Source organism: Bison bison, unplaced genomic scaffold, assembly GCF_000754665.1.
Source record: "Bison bison bison isolate TAMUID 2011002044 unplaced genomic scaffold, Bison_UMD1.0 scf7180017864056, whole genome shotgun sequence".
Classification (NCBI taxonomy): Eukaryota; Metazoa; Chordata; class Mammalia; order Artiodactyla; family Bovidae; genus Bison; species Bison bison.
The window spans coordinates 2,223,623-2,250,206 of NW_011494628.1; the positions used below are offsets into that span (position 1 = coordinate 2,223,623).

A 26,584-nucleotide genomic window follows, 5' to 3' on the forward strand; every position below is an offset into this window, starting at 1 on the left:
ACTCTAGTACTCTTGCCTGGAAACTCCCATGGGCGGAGGAGCCTGGTGGGCTGCAATCCGTGGGGTTGCAAAGAGTCGGACACGACTGAGTGACTTCACTTTCACTTTTCACTTTCATGCATTGGAGAAGGAAATGGCAACCCTCTCCAGCGTTCTTGCCTGGAGAATCCCAGGGACAGGGGAGCCTGGTGGGCTGCTGTCTATGGGGTCGCACAGAGTCGGACACGACTGAAGTGACTTAGCAGTAGCAGTCCTGAATGTGGGATCTTAGTTCCCCAACCAGGAATCAAACCTGTGCCCCCTGCATTGGGAATGTGGATTCTTAGCCACTGGACCACCAGTAAAATCCCTTAAGATTATTGTAAAATTGCTTTAAAAATATACTTGCATAGCTGCCCCCAAATGAGTCTGTATTATACTTATTTACTGAATATATATAAATATGACTTTAATTTTGATATTGCTATAAAATCACTCAGTTCAGTTGTCACCTTCTCATGAATATTTGCCATCTTGCTTTCCCTCACTATGAGATAGTCCCTTGGCTGTTTACTGTTCTTTTCTTCCTCTGTCCCCAAGATTTAGCCTGTATCGCTTTTCTAGTTGAGCCACCTTCCTGGTAGCCCACCAGCAGGCGTACCCTTGGGAACTGGGTAGCATATATGTACCTCCTCTGTCGAATTCAGGGGACTTTGTGTCAGGACACTTCGGTGTAGAGGAAATTGCATATAGCGTTTGTATGTTTAGCTATGTTGCAAGCATGTGAGAGCATGGATTTATATTATACTTCTCTGGTGGTGGTTTAATCGCTAAGTCACATCCAACTCTTGCAACCCCATGGACTGTAGCCGGCTGGGCTCCTCTTTCCATGAGATTCTCCAGGAAAGAATACTGGAGTGGGTTGCCATTTCCTACTCCAGTACTTCCAATACTTCCATTTTTAATAAATAAGTCCTAATGGTTTAAATGATTGTATCTTCTTACTTTCTGACTTCTCTTTTGAATGAATTTTTTCCTTCCTCTTAGGAGGACTGTAATGGCTCATTCAATGTAGTAGTTGGTGGTAAAAATTTTCTCTCTTTATATATGTCTGCCTGCCTTCTCTTTTCCCAAATCTATACCAGTGCCACTCACTGCGGGAAGAATGCAGAGATCAAATGGGATCTGCTAAAAACACCCACAATGCAGAAGCGTAGCTGACTGTAGGAAGCCCTGTCGTGGCATGCAAAGATAAAAGAGGGAAAATGCCAAAAAAGAGAAGGCAGGAATTTGACCTCTTAATGTCAGGAACTTTGTCTTTAAATTTCTTTAGGAGCCTAGAACTAGTGATTCTCGACCGTGATAAGTTGATCTAATGATCAACTCCCCCTTTTATCAGAAATATTTTGTCACATCTCCTTTATTATCCTGAAATGAAATCGAAAAGTAATACAACTCACCTATCCATATAATGTCTTTTTAAAAAATCTGTACTTAAATATCTGTATCTCCTATCTGTGATATAAAAAGAGAAAGCTAAGAAAAGTAACCCATGATAAACTGCTCGGAATATCAGCACTTTCCATCCTCTGTCACTGTCACTTAGAGGGACACGTTGAAAGAGTCAGGTGCCTGCACCTGTCCCAGAGCCATCATGAATGCATGCCTCCCAGGCAGACTGACCCAGATGTGGGCCAGGTGTAGCATTGCCCTGAGTGTTTGGATTTTCCAAATGGATGACCAGTTCTTGTTGAAGCTCCTGCACAGCAAAGTACCATCTCTCCTCCACTTACACAAAGCAGTTGCATTCCTTGAAAATGTGGAAGATATGTAACCTATGCAAAAACACTTTGTTTACATGTCCAAGGGTTAGATTCTGGACTTAGATCATTATAAGTGAGTTTTTCATGTTCAAGGATGTCAGGGGGAGCATGTGGATGTCAGTGGGACAGGAGATGGTTCTTCGTGAGCGGGAAAGCAGCAGGCATTGCAGGACATGGAGCCATTCTGCCTCCTGTCCATGTGATGCTGGCAGCCCCTCCTCCATCACTGGTGTGACCAAATCCATCTCCACACATTTTAAAAAATCATACTAAAGTGTGGTTTCACATCCTTTAAGAACACTGCCATGGAACATTAAGGATGTAAATTTGATTCTATTTTATTATTAAGCGGGTATAATTGTTATAGAAAGTTACATTTTAGCCACTGTTGTATTGAATGATCACCATTTTGTCTTGCGACCAGACTGTAAGCCTATGGAGGGTCAAGACCATATCTTACTGAATCCGAGTTTCCAACAGGGCATGAGGCAGTTAGTTGATACTCAGTAGCTACTTGGTCAATAATTGGACTCAGGAACAATCTACCGTGTTTTCACAGGAGCTGGTATCACCTTCATGTTATGAGTAATACATGCCACTTTTATCAAACTTCATTGTTATTACAAGTAAGCTATTAAATGCTAGATTGTGCAAACCTAGAAGAAAATCAGTGGTCTGTGCCCAGTTGGAGATCATCTTTCTTGCTTAATATATAAGAAAAGAAATGCTAGCCACTACAGAGTCCGTGATGTTTTCCCTTAGGAAAGTACTCTTCCATTGTTATAAAACAATTAAGAGCTTTTTAAATACAAGAGCAGAGGAAAACAACAAAGATAGTCTATCCACAAGGACAGAAGGATCCATTTGGAGAGATGGGCTATGTATCTAGAAGCATTAAAGCTAATAAGCAAGTGCCAGGAGGAATAGAGACGTCATTAAATACACTAGGAGACTAGGAAGAGCTGATCACTCCTCTTGGAATGCGAGGGTTGGAGTATCATTATATGTGACGGAGGGAGTTAGAACTGCTGAAGAGGAACACATCCTAGGCAAAGGGAGGAGAGTGTAACAAAGGCTTGGAGGTAGCAATGAACACAATAGGTTGGAGGGGAAGCACCAGGGGAGCGGCCCAGGTAATGGTGGTAAGAGAACAGTGGTGGTGGTGATGGTGAGTAGGAGAAGTTTGTCTGATGGGAAAAAAATGTAGAGAAAGTTGTTTGGCAGAGTAGAGACCAGACTGATTATTTACTTTTGGCCAGAACTACTTTAAAAGACCTGATGTTAACTGTAAGTTCCATGTTTAAAAAATGTTCTCAGAGATTTGTTTTCATTTTCTTTGTGCCAGTGAAAATGCAATGTTCATGGTTGGATTTTGGACTGAATGCTTAGTAATCCTCAACTGAAAATGAGAATTAGAAAACAGAGAATGTTATCCATATTTTACTATAACAGTTTATTATTTTTTATTGCCTCCATTCAGATGACTTATGTTAGAGTCACTGAGCACACAAAGTTAAAGGAAGGCTGTGTGCTAAGCTGTACTTGGGTTCGGGATCAGAATCACTCACAGATGCATCACCTTAGGCAATAAGCCTGGGGAATCTCAGTTTACCCATCTTTAGAATGGGGGTAATACCTCATTCTCACACACACACATACACACACACACACACACACACACACACACACAGGTCTTTGGCTTAAGTGTGATAACCTGTAAAATAGCCCGTTCTGTGGCACATAGAAGACACTTAATAAATATTAGGTCTCAAATTAAAATAAGGTATTTAACTCCATAAGATTAGGTGAAATTTGTGTTCAGTTATGGAACTAGTAAAGCTTATAAAAATTCCATCCCATCAGCCAAACAAGTATTTCTTATCTGAGTGACCTTGGATTCTCTGAACTTCAGTTTTTTCATCTATTAAATAGGGATAAAGCACCAAACTCAAAGACTTGCTTTGACAATTCAGTGCAGTGGTACAGGAAAAGCGCTTCACATAGTCGCTAGCACAAAGCAGTCTCTCAATAAATATTATTGTTGGTGCCATGATGTTATTAATATCATTATGATGCCTCTGCCTTGCTGTGCACATATCCTATCTCTATCTTTACTATAGTCCTACGAGGTGTGTATTTTTTTTTAATTTCATCTTTACTGAGGTATAATTGGCATTTAAAATTGAAAGATTTAAATTGTACATAGTGGTGATTTCATATACATACACACTGAAAATATTCCCCTCATCTAGTTAATTAACACATCCAGTGGTATGTATTATTAATGTGTGAGCCACCAAGGAAGCCTGCTTTTTTATTGGCAGGAGCTGAAGAATGGGGAAACTAAATGGCCTGCTCTGGGTCACCAGTTGGTTAATTGGTGAGTTTAGACTTAAACACACATCTTGCAGTTCTGAGTCTGATGTGGTTTCTGCCATGCCAGTGCCACCTCAAGCCTCTGTAATATGCCAGGGTAACATTTTCTTTCAAAGTCCGCTTAGAAATGATTCACAGAACAGAATTCACTGGACAGAATAACAAATATTTCTTGAGACCCCCTGAGCCTCAAATGACATTTGATACATAGTACCAGTCCTGCCTTAGATGGGGAAAAAGTGGAAACAGTGACAGATTTTATTTTCTGGGGCTCCAAAAGCACTGTGAATGGTGACTGCAGCCACAAAATTAAAATATGCTTGCTCCTTGGAAGAAAAGCTATGACAAACCTAGACAGCATATCAAAAAGCAGACACACCACTTTGCCAACAAAAGTGAAAGTGAAAGTGAAGTCGCTCAGTCGTGTCCGACTCTTTGCGACCCGTGGACTGTAGCCCACCAAGCTCCTCCATCCATGGGATTCTACAGGCAAGAATACTGGAGTGGGGTGCCATTGCCTTCTCCAGGGGATCTTCCCGACCCAGGGATCGAACCCAGGTCTCCCACATTGCAGGCAGACGCTTTAACCTCTGCGCCACCAGGGAAGCCCTTAAATACAAGAATACAGTCTTTCAGAAAACCTCCTATAGAGACACAGAACAAAGGTATAGTCAAAGCTATGGTTTTTCCAGTAGTCACGTATCAATGTGAGAGTTGGACCATACAGAAGGCTGAGTGTCCCTTGAAACTCCCTTGGACAGCAAGGAGATCAAACCAGTCAATCCTAAAGGAAATCAACCTTGAATATTCACTGAAAGGACTAATGCTGAAGCTGAAGCTCCAAATCCTTGATGCAAAGAGCTGACTCACTGGAAAAGACCCTGATGCTGAGAAAGATCGAGGAGAAATGGGAGAAGCGGAGAAGTGGGCAACAAAGGATAAGATGGTTGTATGGCATCATCCACTCAATGGACATGAGTTTGAGCAAATTCCGAGAGATGGTGAAGGATAGGGAAGCCTGGAATGCTGCAGTCCATGGGGTCACAGAGTCGTACATGACTTAGTGACTGAACAACAGCAATGACAACCAGTCCTGAGTAATACAAGTCCTGCTTTTCCAGTGACGAAGATAAACCTATCCTTGGCAACTCCTCTTTGCTGTCACTGCCTTTCTCCCAGTATCTTCATGTTGGCGTCATGTATTAAGTTGGAGTTGGGTGGAAAATTTGACGGTTAGCAATTATTCAGCATGGTTTGCCTTTCAGTATTGAGCACTGCTACTGCAGGGGTAATCATGTTTGACTTCTCACCATCTATGTCATAGCAAAGTTTTTTTTTTTTTTAAATCTGGTTGCCAGTCAGTGTTGATCATTTCTTTGGTTCCACTTGGAGTGATGAGATTCCTTATGAAAATAAATATTTTGGAGGTACAGCTAAAATACAAACAAACATGGAAGTGGAGGTATTGCAAACCTGACATATGTTAGGTTGCAGAAGTTGCCATCTTGGCTCCATATGGAGTGTTGTTCTGGGCACATGGCAGGATTTCAGCAAGTTGGAAATCAGGTTTCTGGGAGCCAGCAAACATTAAACATCTGCCAAAGTGAATTATGAAACAAAAATGTTCTTTATTGAAAATGTTTGTGCTTTTCAATTACCTGAACACCATCATGCTCAGTATGTCCGAGCTACGTGAAGGACCTGGAATCATGACCTTGGGATTTGGGATCGTCCATGGGTAGAGGAAGGAGGGTGTCCTGTCTCCCTTACACTTTTGTATTCAAGGACAGACCTGTTTTTCAAAATCTCTGTAAGGTCATCTGGTAGTTTTTTTTTTTTTTTTTTTTAGCTGAATGGCTGTGATTGAAAGTGTACCGGCTCATCTGCTAGAGCAGAGTCTGTGCCAGAAGAATCTTTGGAACAGCAGCAAAATTCATGAGATTCTTGTGAGTTTCACTGTGTTCTTTGAATGCTGGCTTCTGGAAAGATCTATGGGCAGCCACAGGCACAGCGAGAATTAGACACAGCCAGAATTCACCATCTGCCACTGCTCTTAGGAGTGTATGAAGATGATGACTGTTAATATTATTAATTATTCATCACGAGACATTTATTAAAACTCCACAGTCTTCTGCTGCTGGAACTCATGCCTTCAATTAAACAGACATAAGAAACAGAAATGTCTATTTTCCTCAAAAAAAAAAAAAGTGAAAAGAGCTGGCTTTAAGCAAACAATTTATAGTAAATTATACTAATTTTTTTTTCTCTGTGTCAGGAGATAATACATTCATGTTGAAGAAATGCAAGATATAAGTGCATGGGCCTGATACTCGGACTAAAATCCACACATGAAGACAGATGTTTAGATGTGGACCTTACCTGTATTTCATTCATCAGTAGGAGAATCAGATTAATAAAATTTCAGCTTTGAATAGGACCCCGAGGTAGCCTAACCTTGTGTGTCCTCTATCAGAAACGTCTCAATAATATCCTCACCGACAGTGTGTTTGACTTCTGTTCACATATCTCCAGTGACAGGAAATGCATTGCCTCTAGAAGAAATTCCTTCACTCAGTATATTCACTGAGCACTCGCTATGTTATTGTCTTCGAGGAGCTGAGTCCTCTAAGTTTAGAGGACTCAGCCATAACTGATAAGTTCAGGACTTAAGTAAATTATGTGTTAGGGTATTTGTTCATTCCATTTTCAGGTGTCTCTTTTTGCCAGAAAGTTTCCCCATATAGTTCCTTCCCTATAGTCATTGCTTAGGTATTTGACAAAAGTGCTCATTACCCTTTTAACTCACCTAATTTTCAAATTATACATTCTTAGTTGGTTAAGCAGCTACTTTTGTATACCAGTTTGCTAAGTCATGTCCAACTCTTTGCGACCCCATGGACTATACAGTCCATGGAATTCTCCAGGCCAGAATACTGGAGTAGGTAGCCGTTCCCTTCTTCAAGGGATCTTCCCAAACCAAGGATTAAACCCAGGTCTCCCGCATTGCAGGCGGATTCTTTACCAGCTGAGCCACAAGGGAAGCCCAAGAATACCGGAATGGGTAGCCTATCCCTTCTCCAGGGGATCTTCCCGACCCAGGAATCGAATCAGGGTCTCCTGCATTGCAGGCAGATTCTTTACCAGCTGAGCTTCCAGGGAAGCCCACCAGTTTGCTAATGTAATCATTTTAAAGGACCACAGACTGGGCAGGGTAAACAACAGAGGCTGGCTTTCAGAGTTAGAGGCTAGTAATCCAAGATCAAGGTGTTGGCAGGATTAGTTTCTTTAAGTCCTCTCTTCTTGGCTTGCAGATGCCTGTCTTCTCCCTATGTCTTCACTTAATCTTTTCTCTGTGTCTGTCTGTGTCTTCATTTCCTCTTCTTATAAGGAAACCAGTCAGATTTGACTAGGACACTGGTGACCTTATCTGAAGCTCTACATGCATGCTAAGTCACTTTATTGTGTCCAGCTCTCTGCGACCTACGGACTGTAGCTTACCAGGCTCCTCTGTCCATGGGATTCTCCAGGCAAGAATACTGGAATGGATTGCCATGCTCTCCTCCTCTTCCCAACCCAGGGATCAGACTCGTGTCTCATATCTCCTGCATTTGAAATGGGGTTCTTTACCACTAGCACCACCTGTGAAGCCCTATTTGAACCCTGGTGGCTCAGACGGGGAAGAATCTGCCTGCAGTGTGGGAGACCTGGGTTTGATACCTGGGTCAGGAAAATTTCCTGGAGAAGGGAATGGCTACCTACTCCAATAATCTTGCCTGGAGAATCCCATGGACAGAAGACCCTGGTGGACTATAGTCTGTAGGGTCACAAAGAGTTGAACACGACTGAGAGACTAACACACAGACACCTTCTTAAAGACCCTACTCCAGCTACACACATTTTGCAGTCCTGGGGGTTAGGACTTTAACATATGTGTTTAATGGGGGATGCCATTCAGCCCATAACATATACTCTTATGTTGGAACACTCTCAAGCAGGCAGATTACTCCACAGAAAGAATCAGGCCGGATGGTCACATCCTATGCGCTAGATATCTCGATTACATTTGAAAGCCCCGGCATATTGACTGACATTGAACTTGCAGTCAACAAGAAGTGCCAAGTCTTTCCGTGTCTTGTTTTTAAGTCACACCTCCTTCCATCCTTTGCACAGTTGATTCATTCATTTGGCTATTCATTCAGTGAGTCTGCCCTGAGCACTGGCTACTTTGTAGGTACTACTACACAGACACTGGCTGTGCAGCAGGGAAACTGGCAGACGACGTCCCTGGCTTCTTTGCAGCTTAAATGATATCCATGAAGGCTTTCAATAAACAAGTGAACAAACAAATATGTAATTGTAGATTGATAGGTGCCATACTCTTTACAATAGCCAAGTCATGGAAGCAATCTAAATGTCCATTGACAAGGAGTGGATAAAGAAGATGTGGTAAGTGTATACAATGGAATATCGGTGGTGGTGGTGATGGTTTAGTCGCTAAGTTGTGTCCAACTCTTGCGACCCCATTGACTGTAGCCTACCAGGCTCCTCTGTCTATGGGATTCTCTAGGCAAGACTATTGGGGTGGGTTGCCATTTGCTTCTCCAAGGGATCTTCCTGACCCAGGGATCGAACCCGGGTCTCCTGCATTGCAGGCAGATTCTTTACCAACTGAACTATGAGGGAAGCCCCACAATGGAATATTACTCAGCCATAAAAAAGTCACTATTCCTTGAGTACTCATCTCATCCCTATATTCTTCTGAGTTGCTAGGATTACAACCGGGAATAAAATAGTCATAACCCCTGCCTTCACAGATCTTGTATTCTTCTGATGATGGGAGACAGACTATGAATGTGGACGTTTAGATAATGAAACATGCTTTGAATAAAAATGAAGGAAAGGAAGAGAATAACAGGGAAGTGAAATCTTACTTTATAGATAATGGTCAGATTTTGCTGATCGGCAGAGACTTGAAGAAAGAGAAATGGTAAAGCATGTGGACATCTGGGTAGAGAGAGTTCAGGCAGAGGACAGTGAGTGCAGGGGCCCTGGGCTTGGGCTGTGTGAAGAGCAGCAAGGAGGCTGCTGTGGTCAGAGTGGACCTAGTGCTGGCTCTCTCTTTTTTTTTTTTAAATAATTTGGCTGTGCCAAGTCTTAATTGAGGCATGCGGGACCTTTAGCTGCAGCATGTGGGGTCTTTAGTCGTGGCATGTGAGATCTAGTTCCTGACCAGGGATGCAACACGAGCCCCCTGCATTGGGAGCATGGAGTCTTAGCCACTGGGCCACCAGGGATGTCCCTTAGTGTTTATTCTTCATCACTGGCATTTCAGAAAACGTAACAGAAAATCAGGTTGATTCTTTGCTCGACTTGCTCTGTTTGGTTTTGCTTTTGTTCGTCTCGTTAACTAGAAGTATGTGAGAAAAGAGTGTTTTGGTTCTACTAAGCCTGTATTACCTGGCTGTGGAGGTGATTCCAGGGTGTGTGTGTGTGTGTGTGCATGCTCAGTCGTGTCCGACTCTGTGATACCATGGACTGTGGCCGCCAAGCTCTTCTATCCATGGAATTTTCCCGGGAAGAATACTGGAGCAGGTTGCCATTTCCTCCTCCAGGGAATCTTCCGGACCCAGGAATTAAACTCGGGTCTAGTGTCTCCAGCATTGGCAGGTGGATTCTTTACCACTGCTGCCACCTGGGAAGCCCATTTATGTATATATCTCTACATATATACATGTTTGATGAAATTAGGAGAGCAGTCGAGACATACATTTTTATGTTTAAATGTGAGAGTGAGAGTCCTCTACCTGATTTTAAAAAAACCTTTGTAGCCCATGATGCAGTCTGCTCAAAGCAGTCCCAGCTGCAGGTGCTATCGTTTTCAGCCTCCAAATAAGCAGCAGTTGGGTAAGGGCCAGTTAGGAATCTGAATAAGAGCTCTGATTCTTCGCAGGATTCCCCACACCTGTGTTAAACTACCGCAGGTGCGATCCCATTGGTGCAAACAGTTTTATAAGCAAAACCTAGGGCAGGGGGCGGCCACTTTTTGATGCCAGTCTTCTTTCATGTGCAGTGGGTCTTCCCCTGACCTCCCAGTAGCCAGCTTCTGGGTACTATGCATCCTGAGACATGTTGGGAACTTTTTTTCGGTTACAAAGCAAACCGTTCTCATGCTTCCAAGTGTTTCCATGTGTCAGAAGAGGCAACCTGTGTCGGGTGGAGAGCAGAGTGAGTGCAGGTGACACTCCGCAGGTGAGCCTGCAGTGGCTCCGACAGCCCAGCCAGGCCGTGGCTGTGACCTCAGAGGACGCCAGGACACTTGAGGTGCCGGAAGCGCAAACGCATAAAACGGTAACTGCCTCAGAGTTAGACTCTGGAATGCACCACGTAGCCTCACTTGGCCCTGAGAACAAAGTTTGCAAATATAAAAGCAGTGTTTGGACTCATGCTTTGGCCACAGCCATCTTATTTGAATGCCTCAGTTTCTCCACTGGTAAAATTTTAAAATGTACAGAGCTTCACATGATGTGAAGATGCATTAATCAATCAGTTCCTTCTTGGAAAAGAAAGTCATGGTGAGCTGTGGTGGTCGCCCTTGGTTGGAGTCCCTTCTCTGTGAAGACCAGCTGGGTAAGTGTGTAAAGTTGTTTTCTCATTGACAAGTGTTTTCAGAGCATTATAAGACTTTCACGGATCACATCCTGCATCTGCTTGGCTATTTCTAAGGGTTGAACATATGGCATTTAAGGAAATTTTGTGGTAATGGCAAAAGATTTCAAAACTAGTCTCTAGAATTACATCTCTGGTCGGGTAGTTTAGTAAACGCAGTCTACTCCACACCGCCATATGATTTTTAGTCTTTGGCTTATATGAAACAATTAGTTGTTCTCCTTTCTATTGTATCTGTGGATTTGAAGAAAGCCACTGGACAGATGCACAGCAAAAGGATGCATTTTGTATAATTAGTGTACTGAGGGGGATGGTAGAGCCATTGCTGGCGGGCTCACCCACAAAAATAAAGCTCAGCAAGTGTTTTATAGACTCTCTGATACTCTGGGCACCACGCTAGATGCTGGTGCATCAGAGTTGAGGGGCATGGTCTTCCACTTCTTTGGAGGAGCTCAAAGTTTAGCAGGGAGGCAGACTGTAAACTAATAATTACAAGACTGTGCAACGAATGCTTTGTTGTCGTTTAGTTGCTGAGTCATGTTCAACTCTCATCACCCCATGGACTGTAGCCTGCCAGGCTCCTCTGTCCATGGGCTTTCCCAGGCAAGAAAACAGGAGTGGGTTGCCCTTTCCTCCTCCAGTGGGAGGAGGTTCCTTTGGCTGAAGCACAGGGTTGAGTGAAGTTGGAGAAGTAGGAAAGGGTCTAGGATGATGCCAGAGGTTGAACTTGATCCCCAACGTGATAAGAGAGCCATTGAACAAGCTGCAGCTGTAGGCAGGACTGCAAGACTAATGAGAGGACTGTTGCATTGAGCCTGGCAGGGAATCATTAGGACCTGAATTAAGACAGTGATGGTGGAAATGAAGACGAGAAGATGGGGACAAGAAATATGTAAGACGGAGAATAGACAGGGCTTGCTGAGACTTTGGTTGTAGGGGTAACTAGGAAGGGGGTTCTTGGCTTTCTGAACTTGAGTCGCTTTGTAAATGGTGGCACCATTCGGGCAGTAAAGGAGACAGCTGGAACCGGGGGAGGGACTGGGTGAGTTCAGAGTTAAAGATGTTGAATTTCAGGCACCTCCAGGGTATCCGGGTGGAGACACAACAAAATGTAAAGAGGTACCCCGTATCAGCAGGAAGAGGAGGTGTAGAAATATTCAGGAAACATGCATAACAGTTGAAGTGTTTAGATGAAATTCCTTAAGCGACATTTATGAATGGCACAGTGGTAAAGAATCCACCTGCCAATGCAGGAGATGCAAGAGATATGGGTTCGATCCTTGGGTTGGGAAGACCCCATGGAGGAGGAAATGGCAACCCACTCCAGTATTCTTGCCTGGAAAATTCCCTGGACAGAAGAGCCTGGCGGGCTACAGTCCACGGGGTTGCAAAGAGTTGGTAGAGACTGAGCACACACTAGAAGGAAAAGGTCTCAAATGGAAGTCTGAGTTACTTTTACCATTGAAGGGAGAGTTGGAGGAGAAAGGAGCCCTTAAGGCCATGAAACCAGAGGTAGAGGGAGAACAGAGGAGAATGATACCACAGAAGCCAAGTAAAGTCAAAATGTCGAAAGAAAAAGACCGATAGAGCCAGATGCTGCCAAGAGGCCAAGGAAGGTGAGGACTAGAAGGTTCCCTGGGGCCTGGGCAATGGTGGTCCCTGCACACTCATTACTAGTGAGCTGGAATGGCAGCAAATTGGAGAGCAAGGGAGATTAGGAAGGGTCTTCAGAAAGTGTGTGCATGTTCAAGAAACTTGGCTATCAGGAAGACAGGGTGGTTCCTGGTTTCATCAGGTGTTGCTGAGTCCACGGTCAGCCCAGCTGACCATGTGTGGCAGGGCATTCTCCATCAAGCATCAATTCAACAGGCTCCTGGGCAGCGTGGTATTAGACAAGCGTCAAAAGTTTTAGATTCAAAGTCAATCTCGGACCCCTGCCTGCCACTTTCTAATACCTCCTGCTACTCCTAAGTAGAAAAAGTTTCAGACTCTCACTAGAGATGTTCTGGCCCTGATGCTTTGAATAGGACAGGTGCGGCCCAGCTCCACGGAGGACTCGTTCCTTATCGTGTGACAAGGAGCGCCTGGCGTCCTACCCGAACGGGCATCTGCTGATTTGTAGTAGGGCGCGGGATTGCATCCGGGCAGTTCTCCCAGTGCTGGGACCTGGGCTGAGTCCCTTCCAGCTTAGGCTTGGGTTTTCCATCCATTATGAGTGAATTTGACTGGGTGACGTCTAAGACCCACTCCTCCAGGTCCAGCGGACTTGGATTCTGCCTTCAGCGTTTGGTTTTTGTTTTCCCTTCCACATACCTCCCATGCTTTGCATGATTCCTAGAGTTTTTGGCCTACAACACACAGTTAAGAATGAGCCTTATCTGCAGCTGACATGGTTGGAAACTGTGGCCAGGAAATAAGAAATCGAACACCAAGAAAATCGAGACTATTTTCTTCCATCTTCCATCCCTCTTGGCTTTTTGCCTCTTTGTGCTGCCAGCTTAACGCTTCCTCTTGGCCAAAATGGGAGTTTGCTCAAACAGATATCTGGGAGCCTGGAAGATTATGGACAGCTCCGATGGAAATGATTAAAGGCCTGGAGCCGCCAGTATAAAATCGCTGTGCTTTGACCGCCCTGCCATTGGTTAGAATACTTGCTGGTTCATTCATTTACCCCAATAGCCATTCATTCACTGACTATTTCCCGAGGGCCTCCTGTGTGCCGTGATGACTGGGCTCACCTGGGGTCCCAGGGCGCTGGTGTGAAGCGGTGAACACCGGGAACATGGAATCTGCCCTAGTGGAGATGATAGTCCAAAGAGAGAGGAAAGCGTATTGGGAAAAGTCACACGATAAAGGCACAACAGCAAACTGTGATAAGGGCTATTAAAAGCAGCAATGAGGAATTTGAACAGTGGGTCCAGATTTAGACCAGGACGGCAGGGGAAGGTGTCTCTGAAGAAGTGATGTTTTGATTAATGGCACGATGAACAGGATTAGCCAAAGAGAACAGAGAAAGCACATGGGGAGTGGAGTAGCACTGTCCAGACCCTGAGGTGGGGCAGGGCGAGGTGGCCAGAGGATGGGGAAGGAAGAGCAAGGGAGACGATGGGAGACTCAGGCAGGGCCAGCTGTGCACGACCAGGCAAGCAGGGGGTTGTGGAAGAAAAGAAGAGTTTAGAGAAGGGTGGGGGTCAGTGCAGCACACACTGCTGAGATGCCATTTAATGAAAGACCGAGCAGTGTCCGCTGGCTCCTTGGAGACTACTGGTCACCTTAGCAGAAGTGTGGCCATAGGAGATAGACTGGAACTACTGAAGGGGAAATGGGGGATGAGGTGTAGAGGCAGCCTCGCTGAGACGTGAAGCTACAGTGGGGATGTCGGGAGGAGAAGGTAGGAATGGGAAGGAAACGTGGGATGAAAGAAAGGGTTTCGTACTGTTTCTTGTATACTTTTAGATGAGCGGTATTCAGCAATTTCAAAAAGACCAGAAAGATCTTACAGAAAGAGAAAGGTTAAGATACAAGAGACTGAGGGCATGGGGTCCCAGCAAGGGGGCAGAGATGGGGTCAGACGAGGCATCTCCTCCATCTAGCCAGAGACGTGGGGTGGTGGTTTAGGAAATTCAGTGGCTGAAAAATGAGGACCTTCCACACTGATGCCACCTGTGAGGCAAAGTCCTCCCTTAGCTGGCAGGAGGGGAAAAGGCAAGACCTGACAGCTGCAGAGAAAGGCAGAGATGGGAGCCCTGCTCCCCCCATGCTCCCCAGCTCCGATGGGGCAGCCTGGCTCCCTGCACCTGCTGGCAGGGCTCCTGTCTACTCACCGTCTGCCCCACTCATGGGGTCAGCATTCTCAGAGGTATCGAATATATTAGGAAGGCTGTTTTGATTTTGTTTAATCAATATTTTGTTTAATGCCATATTGCACCACTTGATGTAATTTCCTTACAAATCCAGAGTATTCTGCCATGGGAGCAGTGCATTTGCTCTGGTGATTTTTCTTTCCTGTTTTGCATCCAATTAATTTCATGATGCCCCCTACTCTGTGTTCTGTTTTTACCCTTGAACTTGCACATACCCTTTCACCTGCTAATCTGAAAAGCACACAGTTTTGTCTTTTCTGGTTGTTTTGTGTAACTATGTCTCACAGTTCAGTCTGCCTTCCACCCCACTTTTATAGAACATGTTTTGAAGCTGGACTCTTTGATGAAAGCCCACTTATGAAAATATTCACATACTTTGCCTTGTGTAGTTTTTGGCTTCTCCCTCTCCAGATTACCCGCTCCTGCCTGCCCGTGATTAGGAGCTTTGAAGCAACACCTACAGTACGAACTAGAAAGTCCACTAGATCTTTCCTTTTCTTCCCTCTTCCCGTGGCCTCGCTGCTTTCTCCTCGGACCTTTGTCTTCGTTTAGCTTCCTCTCTGTGTCCTGTGCTTGCACTCTTCAGATCCCTGCCTCTCTGCTCCAAGCACCCAAGTTTTCACCTTCCTTCCAAGGACAAGAAGCAGGGATACCTTCTTGGAGATACGAGTCATCTCTTTTGCAGTTCATAAGTCCTTACTGAGTAGCTACAGAGATAATGAAGAATAAGGAAGGGAGTAAACACGTAGTTAGAATTTCCCTGCTAGGTGCATTCTTTCTGCTCTGTGAACCGTTATGGTCATCCTGCTCCAGAGAGCGTTGGTCCCGGTTCATAGACAGATGAACAAATCCCAGAGATGTTTGTGACTTCTTGAGACCTATTTTAGAGCCAGGACTGGAAACCGTCCTTCCTGGCCCAAAGTTCAAGGGGGCGGGAGGTTATCATTGTATCATCTGGACACTTCATGAAAGAGAGGCCTCATGAAAGTACTTGACTTGAATCCAATCTTAAAGTTGCTCTGATGTGAGGGTGGCTCCCTGGCAATCAGGAGTCTTTAGTCCTTGGATCCAGGCAGGAATCTTCTTCACCACTAGGTGGCGATGGAGCAGCATCGCAAGTGGTCCCCATGCAAACGGAACCGTAGACTTGGGGACAAGCCTTCTAGGGCTAAGGCGTTCGAACTTTTTTTTTTTTCCTTTTTAAATAATTTCCTGACATAAAACTAACCATTTTAAAGTGACAATTCAGTGTCATTTAGTGTATTCACGATGGTGAGCAACCACTACCTCTATTGCTCTGCAGAACCCCTTAAGTGTTAAGCAGATTCCTAACTGGGGAATTCTCCCCAATTCCCCCTTCTGTATCCCTGGCAACAGTCAATCTGCATTCTGTCTCGATAGATTTACCTATTCTGGGTGTTTTTCTAAATAGAATCGTGCAGGATGTGGCCTTTTGTGTCTGGCTTCATTCTCTTAATGTGATGCTTTCAAGGCTTATCCATGTAGCATGGGTCAGTTCTTTGTCCCTTTTTATGACTGAATAATATTCCACCGTATGGATGTACAACAGTTTATCTCTTCATCCACTGGCCGACATTTGGGCTCTTTCCACCTTTGGCCATTGTGAACAGTGCTTCTATGAAGGTGTACTTGAGTCCTCATTTTCAGTTCTTTGAGACATATACCAAGAAGGGAATTGCGGAGTCATTTGGTAATTCTGTTTTTAACTTTTTGAGGAACTCCTAAACTTTTGCATAGCAGCTGAACCATTTTGCATTGTCATCAGCAGTGTATAAGATTTTATTAACTTTTTTGACCGTGATGCATGAGAATATTTTACATATTTATATAGCAACCCATCGTTCACAAGTGTGTATGTATATATCATACAGATGCATATATGTGTGTGTGTGTATATATAATGGAAGTTTTATGAAGTTGTGCTCAGCTTATTACTACATGATGCACTCAGTGTTCTTCCTGTTCTATTTTAATAGAGAAACAGGCTGGTTTCAATCCACTAAATGAGTTCCACAACTCAAAGCAAAATGAAATCTTAAAATATTAGCTGTTAAGATCAGAGTACTATTCCAAGTGTAAAAAATAACTTATCTCCTTTCCATTTGGATAGTCAAAGAATTTAGGTCATCCATTAATTTATCAATGCACAAGCTTGGGGGAGAAGCTTATTTAACTTATGAAAATGACATTTTATATAGTATATTCTTGAACATGGACAGTCTAGATCATATTCAAAGATGAGTTGTGTTGCATGTACTTGACAATGTGAGGATTGTAATTAGATGGTGTTCTATAGTCAAGCAATAAATCTGAGTGTCGTACCTGTGGTTTCTAGGAAAAGTCCTGTGATACTTGTGATTTTCACTTACAAATAGTTCTTTATGTATCGCTTGAATATTTCATAGTAGAGTAAGATACTGCAGGGTGCAGTGGGGATGACAGGAAGAACAAGTGGTAGTAGAGGGAGAAAGAAGTACAATCAAGAGAATTAGAAGAAAAGCATGAGAAGCGTATCTCATGTGCAGCAATACTTTATCACCATCTTCAAGAATCACCTGAAGCTGAGCTCTTCTGGAAGATCTGGTGTTTCGGGAGCAGTGGAGGCCAGTGGTTAGAGGAAATTCTGTTAAAAGGAATGAAGGACTGATACAAACAGGTCCATAGATACGACTGAGGGGGTTGATGGGCTGCTGCTGCTGTGGCTGAGATGGGGAAAAACTCCATATTACTTTTCCTTAACTTCTAACTGAAATCTTCCGTTTTCCTCAATTACCGGTATAGGCAATAAACCTAGTATTAGCAGTACCTTCAACTTCACTACCAATTGAAATCAGAGATAGTTTCATCCCATTAGTTACTTTAGGTCGATTTCAGTGTTATGTTCATTATTTAAAAATTATTAACTATTAAGCTCATCTCTCAATTGTGTTCAGTAAGCTATTAAAGAAATGGATATATACAATACCATAATTTAAAATTTTAAAATAATTTGATAGCTATTTTGAAATAACTGATTCTCCCTTTCACACTGCTGGTAGGGATATAAATTGGTGCAGCCACTGTGAAAAACCTCCAGTATGGAGGTTCCTTAAAAAACTGAAAATAGAGCTACCATATAATCCAGCAATTCTACTCCTTGGTGTATATGCAGAAAAAAATGAAAACACTAATTCAAAAATAACTAGTTCCCTTATAAGCCCATGTCTCTGATCTCATGTACACACACACATTCTGAGAAGGAGTCACTGGGCTTTGCCAAAGGGGTTTGTGCCCCCCAAATAGTTCAGAACCCCCTACAGCTGTCTTCCCAATAAGGGAGGCAGTACCACATGCAGCTCCCAAGCACAGGGACTGCTGTGGCTGGTCCAAGCTGAGATGCACTATAAAATACATAACAGATTTCAAATATTTCATGCAAAAAGAGAAAATACTTCACAAGTATTTTTTATTGCACACTGAATGATAATATTTGGTGTGTTGGGTTAAATAAAATATATTGAATCTCACCCGTTTATTTTTACTTATTATAAATGTAGGTACTTGAAAATTTTAAGTTGCTTATATGGACATCACCTGCCTTGTGTCAGATGTGAGCTCCAATCCTGGCTCAATTCACATAACCAGCCGTTATCTTCATCATTGTTATTACTGTTACTCCAGCAGGTCCTAGCTGTCAGATCCCTATCCATTGGCATTTCCTCATCTCTAAGAGTAAATGGATCTTCCTGACCCAGGGATTGAACTGCATCTCCTGAGGCTCCTGCATTTGCAGGCAGATTCTATACTACGAGCATCACCCAGGAAGCCTAGAGAGCCAAAGGGGAGAGTATTGCTATGTTCATTCCAGAGTCAGCCTTCTTCCTAATACACTTTTTATTATCAGAAATGCCCACCATCTTATCTTACCCAAAAGCCCAACGGAAGCCCCACAATCTTTACCCTCCTTCTTTACTGTTCTGCTCCTCAATATTGTAATGAACAAAAAATTTTAATTGTATACATGAGAGTAACATACCAAGATGATGATATAAGAATTCATAGGCAAAGCGATATATTTTTTTTTAATTTAAAGAAAGAGAAAAGGAGAAGTTCCAAGGGATATTCCCTTGGAGATTAAAGAAGATGGAAATAAGTCTTGAGGTCGGGTGGAGTCCCAGGCAGACATTTGCCACTCATCCTGTATTTATCCAGAGAGGCTGAAGTGGCATTTGGAGAAGACCCAGGCAAACCACCAGCAGATTCCTGGAGTTTGGAAATGGCCACTTAAATAGCAGGACAACCCTGGTGTGTCCCTAAAGCAAAAAATCCAGCAGGCTTTGTTCAGTAGCTGGGAGGGTGACAGTGTTTAAGAGGAAAGGGGTGATGAGGGACCTCCCACCCTTTTGTTGGTCTGATCCATAAACTGATGGAGCTCTGAGCATCTTAACACTGGTGCCCTGGGAATACAAAGCCCTTTCATCTACAGAACCTCCTCTGAGATCATGAAACAACTTTGTGTAGAAAGCAGATGCTCGCGAATCACGTGTATCTTATGGATGGGAGGGGACTAGCTCAGACGCACAAGTGGCTCACAGTGGTGGTAAACGGGGAGAGGGGCCGACCGTGGGTTTAGGTTTCTCCATAGCTAACGCTGTGAGGGTCAAATTCACTACCTCCCACCTCTTGTTTCCCTGGGCTTCTCAGAGTGACCTCACCCTCCCTGACCGTCTGCAAAGATCATTATTCTCCCTTCTGGCTCCTAAGCATTTGTATCTGCTCTCCCCACCAGCCTGTTAGTTAAGCTGCTCCCTTCCATCATTCAGCCAGTTTCTAACAGCCCCACCCTCCTACACAAAGCGCTGCCTGTCTGGTCGGAGCAGGGTGGCGATTTCCCCACCCTTTCTAAAAACATGCCTTGTGAGACACTCTCCATCCTCCAAAATACACTCAACCCTTCACAGTTACGTTTCCTACCACGTTTGAACTGAGCCTGTGCAAGGAGCATCTATCTAATGTTGGTGTTTTCTCTCGTTCACTGCCGTTGGGCTCAGACCCCAATGTACTACAGGCAGAAATCGGAGGGTCTGAACCACACGGCCCCAGGAACAGATGGTCATTTTGAAGATTTAGTCAGTGATGCTCAGTGAGGCAGACTCTTGTTTTTTAAGCTCTATTTCCAAATGAAGGGACATTCTGTATATCTTTTAATTGCTTCGTTCAACTCTTCTTAATCTCAGTGGTGATAACCTGGCTTTGTGTTAAGTGCCAAGACACTTCAGTACTCTTTGGGACCCTAGCCTGCCAGACTCTTCTGTCCATGGAATTTCCCAGGCAAGAATACTGGAGTGAGTGGCCATTTCCTCCTCCAGGAGATCTTCCTGACCCAGGGACTGAACCCACGTGCCTTATGTCTCCTGCATTGGCAGGCAGATTCTTTACCACTAGTCAGCTGTAGTTTATCCCTGGTTTCCAGGATGTGTCCAGTTGTATAGTTTTGTCCATTTTCCTCTAACCTGATTAAATCACTTTGATATTGTCTCATTCATTTCACAATAGACTGCACTATCATTTTCATATTGATTTATTTAATTCCCAATTATTTTTTGGTCCTGTGTCTGCTTCTCCTACTCTGAAGCCAGTGTGTGTTCTGTATTGGATATTTTTGATGCTAGCTTTATCAAAACATAGTTGAGAAGGTGAATCTGTTGCCAAAAATCCAAAGAATAAATGCCAAAGATTTACATGAAATAATTTATTGCCCAGTGTTCTGCTTTCATCATGATGTGGTTCCTCCCCATAGGATGGAGAAGCAAAGGCTGGCCTGCCCAAGAGATGAGGCAGTTGGGGATAAGAACCAGCATCCTTCATTCAGTAGAGATGTGTCCAAGGTCATAGTAGCAAGGTCAAAATTAGGAGCATAATAAAGAATTTCCTGATTCCCAATCATTCAGCTATTGTTGGTAGGTAACTGTAAATATGGGACCCTACCTAGAAGAAAGAACAAAATTTTAGCATACATAAAATGTTAAGTAGTGCGGGTATAAAAAATAATCAAAACTTCTGACTTTTTTTCCAATTTCATTGACTTTGTATAGATTTCAGTGACTATATACAATAAATGGTGCCTTTGAGGAAAAGTTGATCTGACCCTTATTTATTTTTATGCATGAAATTGGGAATATGAGTGGGAAATTAGTACTAGCTCTAAAAAGTACTCAATTTTTATCATTAAAAAGAAATAGCTTACCATACTCAGAACTTTTAATGTAACTATGAGAAGGCTCCTTTTTGGTTTGTTAAATTATCATGCTTATGGGGAAGAACCAACGTTTTCTTAGTTCTCATTTAGATGGCAAATAGTGTTTGGGGAAGAGTGATGATTAATATAAATAAAACTTTTTTTTACTTTAAATATTATTGTGCATTTTTGGCAAATGTGATGTGCTAAGCAAATGTCATTTTTCACTTCTTCAGAGAAGATTTAAATATTTTGTAGCAAGTGCCATTTTTTATTTAACAAAGGGCTTACTATTTTATAACCCTACATTGTTAGCTGTTGAAGCTAGTTATATTGGAGCTGTTTGCATCTCAGTGTAAATGGTACTTCAGGTTGCTGGTGGTATATGAAAGTAGAGTAGGCAAGTTATCAGTGCTTTTGTGATAAAAGTCAGAGGAGGTAACCTTTCCACGTTTTCTCTTTACATGCACATCTGTCTGAACACTATTAAATACAAGTGCCTTATATTTACTCTTCAGAAATTGAGGTCAAATCTTTATACTTGCAAAATATATATGAACCACAGCACAAACATGCAGGCCCTACCATGAGAGCTTAACGGGAGGAGTAAATTGGATAAATATTGAGCTGACACTAAGCTAACCAGAACCTCTGCTCAGCTTTACCCTGGGCACTGGAAGTTAGCAGCACTAAAACACTAAATAATACTTTTTTGTATGTGCACATTTAAGCTTTCTTTACCTTTGCAAAAATTCAGCCTTCCCTTGGTAGCCAGCAGAGGTGGGTGGCTGGAGGGCTGGACCCTCTGTGATGAGCAGGGTCCCTCTCTGCCCCTTTCCCTAACCTGGCTCTGGAGTGAAGGGGGCATTTTGTGCTGAGTGTTCTGGGTTCATTGCCAGCTGTAGATGGCTACTTAACAGTTGTCATCTTCCTGTGCCTTCACTTAACTCTCATAAAGAACTTGTGTGATAAGCGCTATTTTACAGACAAAGAAACCCAGGCCACGGCTGGAGGTGGGGTAGAACGGTCCTGCCTCTAGGTTGGTTGGTTTTTGGACTGCAGGGTCTCGGCGGGTCGTGACAGGTTCTGCCGCGCGGGCCCTGCATGTGGAAAAAAAAAAAAAAAGAAACCCAGGCCAGCAGATAGATAACCGTGCCTTAGACCCGCGTCCAGTTCCTTTGTCGTGTCCCCTGGTTCCGTGTGAAACCCCTTTGTAGGAGAGGTGAGTGAGGAAGAAAACTGGGTTCTGCTGCTATTTTTTAATGAAAACAATTTTAGGAGACACGATTCTCCTTGTTTATGTCTGAATCTGTGTAGCAACAAGCTGCCTTAATGAAGTTCTGTCGTGTTCAAAAAAAATTTAAATGTCTTTCAGTTCATTTCAAAGAATTATTTGTACTGGAGAGTAATGAAGTAAATGTTTTCAAAACTTGTAGAATCTATTTTTGGGAAGATTTGTATATGATGTTGATTTTTTTAAGGAATGATTATCACATTTCATGTTTATGAGATGAACGTTTCTGTGGCATCACTTCCTATTTCTTTCTCTAATTTCTTAGCATAGGATAGATCAGCCCAAATTATGCATAGACCAAAATAGCAGCTTACGATTGATGTTGATCATTTGTTCTTTAGATTGTCTCTAAAAGGTCTCTTCTACTGCTTAAAGAAAAACAAAACCCTTTCTCCACAGTTGTCTCTATTGATCTCAGCTGCTGTCTTGCCAACTCAATCCAGGCATTGCTTAATTTGACTTGGAATTGTTCTTATACAGAAGCAACGTGTGGAATAGTAGGGATGTGATATATTTAGTGCTGTTTTGGAACCTGAAACTCCAAGTTTTCCCTTTATCAAAAATTGATAAAGGGATTTTCTCTGACATTACGTGATTTTCCTTTGTTTCCTCGGGACGCTGGTAAGACATTTCTCCTCTGCCTCACACGTTCTGTGCATGCATGTACACATCACTGTGACAATAAGTAACACGTGTGGAGCCACGCGCAGCCATCCACAGGGGGGGGCTGGATTCCAGTGCTAACCCACTCAACTCAATCAGACGCTTTCAAATCATTAGGTAATGGCTCTTCACGTTGGCAAGCGTCCAGATGGTTTGCCTTGCTTTGTTTTTGCCTTTTTTTTTTTGAGTACCACACATTTCAGTCTCAAAATTGACAGAAAAGGGAAAATTAAATATGAATTAGAACAGAAACCAATTGCACTTCTTGGTTATAATCAGAATCCAGGCAGGATGTGAAATGCTATGGGTTGTAAAATATAATCCATGAACCCTTTACCACCGTCATCTCAACGCCACCCAGCAATCTGGGGCCTAGGGTGACCACTTGACCTCTGCCTTCTTGATATATACTGTGTTCTTAGTTCCTGCTGCACCACCCTAGGCTACCTTCAGTCCCTTAGGAATCTGGATCACAAAAAAGCACCCTTCTGGTGGGTTGGGGCTTCCCCAATAGATCAGCAGTAAAGAATCCGCCTGCAATGCAGGAGACACAGGAGATGTGGATTCTGAGCAACTAGGCATGCGCCTGTGGGTTGAGTAAAGGGTAGATGCAGCCCCATACCAGGCTGGACACAGCCCATTACCACCCCTTTACCAGCTTGGAGAGTGGAGTTCAGACTAGATTTCCACCCTCACTCGCCCCACCCCTACCACAAGTCAAGCATCCCTTAGACAGAATGCAACCTGTGCAGGTAATCAGATCAAGGTGAAAAATCATGGCATTCTTCTCTAGATTCCTTTTGGGTTGGGCTGCAGCCCCCAAGGAACAACTTCCTCTGGCCTAATGCTGGACAGGAAGGCAGTGAGGAATCCTGGAGAGCCAGGGGACCTCCTGCACTCCTTTTAGTGATAACGAAGGTCTTGGCATCTCTTCCCGAACTTTCGCTAAAGAAGCTGGTAAGCATGATTCTGGTCTTGCTTGTGATTGAAGTAAATACATATAATTTAGAATAAGTGACTCAGGCTCTAAAATTTGCCAGGCCTCAATTTTATCAGCTATATGACTTTGACCTTATTTTATGCCTCTTTAAACCTCCATTTGTTCATCTGTAAAATGGGGCGATTAATAGCACTTCATTGTCTCCGGGTGAAGATTAAATATGATAAAGTAGGGACTTTCAGCACAATATTGTGTGCATGCGTACTAAATCACTTCAGTTATGTCTGACTCTTTGCAACATCATGGACTGTAGCCCACCAGGCTCCTCTGTCCATGGGATTCTTCAGGCAAGAATACTGGAGTGGGTTGCCATGCCCTTCTCCAGGTGACCTTGCTGACCCAGGGATCCAAACCACACTCTAATACTTTTCAATAAATGCAGATGGTGTCATTAATACTTGTCACAGTCTCAGGTCACTTTCTGACTCCCTCCTCTCTCTCTGATACCATTTCCCTAAGACCTCCTGTTTTTCCTGTATTTCTGCTGCTTTTCTCTCCGCCCCTAACATCGCTGCCTAACTCCTAAAGATTCACGTTCTCCTAAGATTCTTAAAGAAGGGTTCCTCTTTTTACAGATACAAAAGCTGAAATAGCTTTAGTTCATCTTAAATGATGACTGATGTCTCATAAGAAGCCAGGGGTGCCTTCAGATTTTGTATTTAAGTACCTCTGTCCAGGTGCCCATTCTGACTACATTTTTAGAGTAAGTACCCCACCCTCACCTACCTAGAGAGGAAACAAAAGGATAAATGTCTTATCCCAGCTTGCAGCAGGTGTCATTCTATTTGATTTTCAGGCCTTTCAACAAAACAAAAGGCCTTTTCTGTTCTTTCACAATATATGCTCTCTTTAAAGGTACTTGAATGAGAAAAAAAGCCTACACCGGACCAGATTTCTAGTTCTAATGGACAATAACTGGGCTGTTAGTTGCTGATTCATTCTTCACAGGGAAAACTAGATGCCATTAGAAACATTTTTTTCTAAATAGCATTTAAAATTTTATGATAGCTTCCTCTTGAAGTACTGTATATGAGTGGCATTCTCAACAAATTAATACGTTTAATATGATAGTCACATGTATTTTTAACTCCTAAAAAAATATGTTTATAATAGGATTGAAAACTTCTAAAAGCCAGTTAAGATCTCTTTAAAAGTCAGAGAAAATCTGACTTGAGTAACAGTATATAATAGCATGTTTGGTTATTGTAGCTGTTTTAAATGCCTCCAACTTACTGTCCCCAAATAGTTACCACTGGTGTTCAGAAGTGATAGACCTTAAATGGTACCAAAAATGTATTTAACCTAAATTTAAAAGTTCGATTCTAGAGTCCCTAAGAGTTCATAATAAATGTCAAGGTAACAAAATTTAATTGTTTACTCTATGCAAGGCACTATGCTGAACACTTTCATAATGTCATTTAATCCTTCCAGCAAGTTAGTGAGATCAGTACCACTATAATCCCCACTTTACAGATGAGGAAATTAAGGTTTAGTGAGGTTAGTAGCTTGCCTTAGATCTTATAGCTAGAAAGTTCTGAAGAGTTTTGAGGGGCTTTGTGTTCATTAACTCCAAGGCACCCTGAAGCTTTCCTGTTCATTACTGCCGTCCATAGTGGGGGAGGCACCAGAAAGGGGGGCATGGATATTAGTTTTTGTTCTCAAATGTAACAACCAATTCTGTAAATTCTTTGGGTCCTGTTTCACCTAGAATCTACATATTCAAAATACAGGTGATAAAACGAAATTAGCTCATTAACTCTGGTAAGCATGTAAATGAAAACTCAGTCGGTCTGAGGACACTTTAAGACAGTACTGATGAATGGTTGGAATTCTTGGTGGGGTTCTTGCCTTTTGTGTAAGGAGTTTGAAGAGAAAGCTGATTGTATTGATAGTGTCTTGGGGCATTTCAGGACACAGTCCTAAAGGTTCTCCTTCCTGTTAAAATGTTTAAAATTCTCAGTCTTAGAGAAAGTATACTCTCTCCCTGCCATTTGTCAAATGAACAAATGTTAATCCCGGTTGACTTTGAGTCGCGGGAGGGGCGCTCAGATTATTTTGTGAAATAATTATTAGCATAGTTTATCAGTCCCATTGCAATATGTTGATCATAAATGAACTGGGGATGGGGGTAGGATTCGTGGTTTATAGGATGTTTAGCCAAATCCCACCTGCACAAACGTAGCCTGTGAAGATTAAAGTATTGACTCCAATCCCCTAGCCAAGCTAAATAACAACATGAAACCACGCTAACTGAAGTCAGGACACCTGATACCAAGATTTCATGGAGGAAAAAAGCCATTGTGTAGCCAGGAATACAGCGCCTTTGCTTATCTTTTTAATACAAATAAAAAATAAGCTTTATTGGGCTCGGGGATTTTTAGAATACACAGGCTTGCCGGATGCATTGTGGAGCCTGGCGTTCTGTACACGAGCTTTCGTGGCTGGTACTGTCCCCTTCGGATGCACACGTTGGTAGGGGGTGGGTACCCCTCAAAAATGTCAGCATTTCTGGGAGGGAGCAGCACAGAAAGGAGGGGAGGGAAAAGCCCCGGCCGACATCCTGTTGTTATCAAGCTCTCCTCTTGCGGAGGGGCGGACGGAGGACGCTTTTCAGATCCACCACCAGATCCAGGGGTGCCACTGGGCCGCCGTAGCTGTGTGGATTCCGGGGACGGACGCGGG

General features: G+C 43.1%; 1 protein-coding gene across 1 annotated transcript in view; it reads left to right on the top strand.

The window, feature by feature from the left end:
- Window positions 1-26,584, top strand: part of FRY (furry homolog (Drosophila)) — a 307,846-nt gene that overhangs the window by 29,971 nt on the left and 251,291 nt on the right. The window lies entirely within an intron of this gene.